Source organism: Engraulis encrasicolus, chromosome 23 (genome assembly GCF_034702125.1).
Source record: "Engraulis encrasicolus isolate BLACKSEA-1 chromosome 23, IST_EnEncr_1.0, whole genome shotgun sequence".
In the NCBI taxonomy this organism is placed as follows: Eukaryota; Metazoa; Chordata; class Actinopteri; order Clupeiformes; family Engraulidae; genus Engraulis; species Engraulis encrasicolus.
In genome coordinates, this window is record NC_085879.1 from 37,908,706 (window position 1) to 37,913,705 (window position 5,000).

At 48.3% G+C, this 5,000-nt stretch overlaps 1 protein-coding gene across 1 annotated transcript in view; it reads left to right on the forward strand.

Moving 5' to 3' along the window:
* Positions 1–5,000, forward strand: part of enox2 (ecto-NOX disulfide-thiol exchanger 2) — a 514,981-nt gene that overhangs the window by 348,516 nt on the left and 161,465 nt on the right. The gene's annotated exons all lie outside the window — the stretch shown is intronic.

Sequence of the window (5,000 nt, forward strand, 5' to 3'; positions counted from 1 at the left end):
AGCTGGTCGTTGAGTCAAGCACTGGGGTTAGAGTGTGTTAGCAGCTAATGGAATGCCCCTGCAAGTGGAAGATTACTGGTTGAAGTCCAAGCCCAGGTAGATCCATCTCTGTCCGTGTCTCTCCAAATGAGTCGTTTAGTCCAACCCTTGGCTGCCGGTGGCTTAGTAGCGAGTAGCAATCCCACGTTCAACTCCAATCCCCCTGAAGCACTGAGACCCACACCGCTCCTGGTGCGCTTGATTGCTGCCTTGCATGACTGACTGCCTTTTCGAGGCAGTATTTGTGTGAATGGGTGAGTGTGAGGCATTCAATGTAAAATGTGCTTTGGTTGCTCTTTTGAGGACAGAAATGTGCTATATAAATGCAGTCGATTTAGACACTCCATTACCAGTTTGACCACCCTTAGTCTCTCCAACTGCAGTAGTAGTTCAGCACCAATGCATCAATAGACACCAACACACCTATTGACAGTCCCAGTTAAGCTCCACCTTTGTCTCTCTGAAACTAGCTAGTTAATAATCCAAGACCTCCCTCACTCTCCCAGCCCAGTCCCATCCCAGCTAGACAGTAGCCAATCACATAATGGCCAGTGATGGGCAAAGTTACAATCTAGTGGCACACATTCCAAATTACCTATTTTTTTCCTGTCCAATTCAACCAGCCAATCACCTGCCTGTATTGGACAGGTAAACCCAGGTCATTTGGAATACGTGGCACTGGATTGCAAACTAATGGATCCATTTTGCCCATCACCGCCTTTGGCCTCTGTCTCTCAACACTTGCTGTTTAGTCCAACACACTCCCTCTCTGGCCCAGTAAGATGGTAATGGGATCCACTAACCACCCATGACCACCTGAGTGTCTCCAACTGGCCATTTAGTTCAACAAAGCCAGCCTACCCCTCACACATACACCACATCACATCACCCCACACCGTGACGCGACACAGCGCAGCACAGCACAGCACAGCACAGCACAGCACAGCACACCACACCACACCACACCACACCACACCACACCACACCACACCACAGCACAGCACAGCACAGCACACCACCGTTCCCCATTCCCAAGCTGTCATCTCGCATTCCAGTTACCATTTATGCTCGGATAAGCATTCCGCTCGCCCCTCATGCATTTTAAACGACATTATTGACTATGCCTGTCTGACCTAAAATGCTGCGTGTGTAGGAGGCATCAAGGACTCTCTCTCTCTATCTATCTCTCTCTCTCTCTATTTTCATTCACACTCTTTCTCTTTTTCATTTTCTCTCCCTCTTTTTTTCTCTCCCCCTCTTTTTTTCTCCCTCCTTCTGTCACATTCTGTCTCTATCTCCTCCCTTCTCTCTTCATTCACACACTTTCATTCTCTCTCCCTCTGTCTTTCTCTCTTTCTCTCTCTCTCTAAATTATGCTGAAACGCCAGGGAACCTCTAAAAGTTGTCTATTGACCGGACATTATGATTGTGACAGGCCATAAACTCCTTTGCCAAAAGGACCATGTCCTGACTGCAAACACGCGCCCACACACACACACACACACACACACACACACACACACACACACACACACACACACCCGCCTACACACATGCACACACAAACTGTGAAAAGCCAGCCGCCATTCACATCAGGATCAAGTGACCGCACAGATGATTGGATTCGGTACACAGAAGGGGGAAAATCTCCCTATTTTCGTCTGTGCTATGCTGCTCACACTTTTCCTTTCCTCCAGCAGTCTCTCTCTCTCTCTCTCTCTCTCTCTCTCTCTCTCTCTCTCTCTCTCTCTCTCTCTCTCTCTCTCTCTCTCTCTCTCTCTCTCTCTCTCTCTCCTCTGTCTTTTTTGTCTTTTTTCCTCAGTCTCTCTTGCATTCATGCAGCGGTCCCCCACCCCCACACTTCTTTTCTGGGTTCTGCTGTCTCTCTTTCTATTGCCCACCCCCACACTTTATACATATCTCTTTCTCTTTCTCTTTCTCTTTCTCTTTCTCTTTCTCTTTCTCTTTCTCTTTCTCTTTCTCTTTCTCCCTCTCTCTCTCTCTCTCTCTCTCTCTCTCTCTCTCTCTCCATCTCTCTCTCTCTCCCTCTCCCTCTCCCCCTCTCTCTCTCCCTCTCTCTCTCTCTCTCTCCCTCTCTCTCTCTCTCTCTCTCTCTCTCTCTCTCTCTCTCCATCTCTCTCTCTCTCTCTCCCTTTCTCATAACGGAGCCAAAGAGCAGCTTATCAGCACCCACACGTCATCAGATAGATAGACAAGAACAGAGAGAAGAGAAGAGAAGAGGAGGGAGTGAAAAAGAAGAAGGAGAGAGCAAGGGAGAGAGGAATGGATGGATGGATGAATGGAGGGAGATGGTGTGGGAGGGGTAATAGACAGTCGAGGAGGGGAAGGGGGGATGGTGGAGGAGGAGGTGAGGCCCAGACTGTAATTGGAGCACTGACCTCTGCAGAAATGGAGCGCTCCGGCATGTAAAATATGCCACGCTGCAAGAAGTGTGTGTGCGTGCGTTTGCGTGCGTGTGTGCATGCACCTGTGTGTGTGTGTGTGTGTGTGTGTGTGTGTGTGTGTGTGTGTGTGTGTGTGTGTGTGTGTGTGTGTGTGTGTGTGTGTGTGTGTGTGTGTGTGTGTGTGTGTGTGTGTGTGTGTGTGTGTGTGCGCGTGCGTGTGTGTGTGTGTGTGTATGTGGGTGAAAGGGGGGTTGGCTGTTTGAAGTAGGGAATTATATCAGCTGCTGCCTTTCTCGGTAACCTTACCACACACACACACACACACACACACACACACACACACACACACACACACACACACACACACACACACACACACACACACACACACACACACACACACACACACACACACACACACACACCACAGCCACACCGCCACCCGTTACCCAGTGCCCCCTGACCTGTCTCCTGCAGGCAGAGGTCACCCAGGGCAAATAATTACCTGAGGGAGCCACTGTCCTTGGGCACACAGCAGCAGCACGCTCTGCTCTGCTCTGCTCCGGGGCCCCAGCCAGCAGCCCATGTGGCTCTCCTCTACAGACCTTTTGAATGGCAATCTCACTCAATTCTCTTTCTATCTCTCTCACTTTCACTTCTCCCTCTCTCTCTTTCTCTGTCTCTCGTTCTTTGTACATCACCTGTCTCTTGCTACCCCCTCCCCCCTCTCTCTCAATGCTTCTCTCTCTCTTTCTCTCTCTCTTTTTCTCTCTCTTTCTTTCTCTCTCTCTCTTTTTCTCTCTCTTTCTTTCTTTCTCTCTCTCTCTCTTTCTCTCTCTCTCTCTCTCTCTCTCTCTCTCTCTCTCTCTCTCTCTCTCTCTCTCTCTCTCTCTCTCTCTCTCTTTCTCTCTTTACTTGTCTGTTATGTCCTCGAGGCCTCTCCCTTGGTCTATCTGTTCCTCTATGCCTTTCTTTCTCTATCTTTCTTTCACACTTCTTTCTTTCTCTTCTCCCTTGTTACCTTTTCTCTCCGTGTCTCTTTCTCTCCATCTGTATCACTCTCTGCCTTTGCATTGTTTCAGTTCTTTCTCTTTATCTCTCATCGTCATATTATGCTGCAGTGTAGTAGTGGCTTGCACTTAGTGCTGTAAATTCATAGCCAGACAAGCAGAGCATGCAGTTGGTCATCAGAGCTCTTGACTAATGGGCTAAAGATGAGTCAAGCAGCTGTGCTGTAAGCCAAGTAGCAAACGCACGCACGCACACACGCACACACGCACACACACACACACACACACACAACCCCCTACTCCCCAGTCTTTATCCTGCCTTAACAACCCTGGGCCAAGTAACACACACACACACACACACACACACACACACACACACACACACACACACACACACACACACACACACACACACACACACACACACACACACACACACACACACACACACACACACACACACACACACACACACACACACACACACACACACACACACACACACACACACACACACACAACCACCCCCTCTCCCCTCTCCCTGCTCCCCATCCCGTTCTAACAACCCAAGGCCAACATGACACACACACACACACACACACACACACACACACACACACACACACACACACAAGGCATCCGTTTAGACGGGCAACTAGCCAGACGTCAAGATAACACCGACTCCTCTTGCTTGTGGAAGTGCGTGACTCAAGACTCCTTTGCCCGTGCAATCGATACTCTGGACATGGCTCTCTGTGGGGGGGCAGGCATGTACACTGATCCTTAATGCTTCTCTGATCTACCAATCTCAGCGCAACGTTTCGACAAAACACCCACCACCACCACCTCCACCACCCCACCCCTACCTCCACCCCAGCCCTGAGGCCGACGTGCAAACAGACACCGTAGCTGCTAATTGAACGCTATTACTCTGCTATTACGCCGGTTTGCAGTCGTGGTATTGGCTGAGATTATGTATGCAGCGCGCGCAGGACCCTCTCTGAAGGATATCAGATCGTGCTGCTTGTATTTTCCTGTATACTGAGCTCCAGGGAGGTTTTTTTTCGCTGTCTTTTTTTCTATTTTTATTTCTTGATATGCTTTTGTTGTCAGACTTCTTTTAAGGCAAACTAACTTTTCAAGCATTGCCATTTTTGAGAATGCTAAACTTCTTATAACAGCACGTTTTCTTTTTCAAATGCAGACAGGGTTTTTTTTCCCTTTTTAGTCCCACAGCTGACGTTGCTTGCGCTACCAACAGTCTTTGACATCTTCCAACTAAAAAAAAAAGCTTCAAGAAATCTGAAAAGAAAACAAAACAAATGATTGAAAAAGAGAGAGAGAGGAGGGAGACGAGACAACCTTTTCAAGTAAGATGTCAACTGGGGCAATTCGCCGTCCCACCCCTCCTGCACGTACACCCTGTAGAAAAAACAACACAAAATCCTTGACTCTTTTTTTTCTTTTTTCTTTTTGAAAGAAAAAGAGAAGAATGAACAAATGATCAAAAAGGAGAGGTAGAAAAAAAAGCGAAAGAGAAAACTTT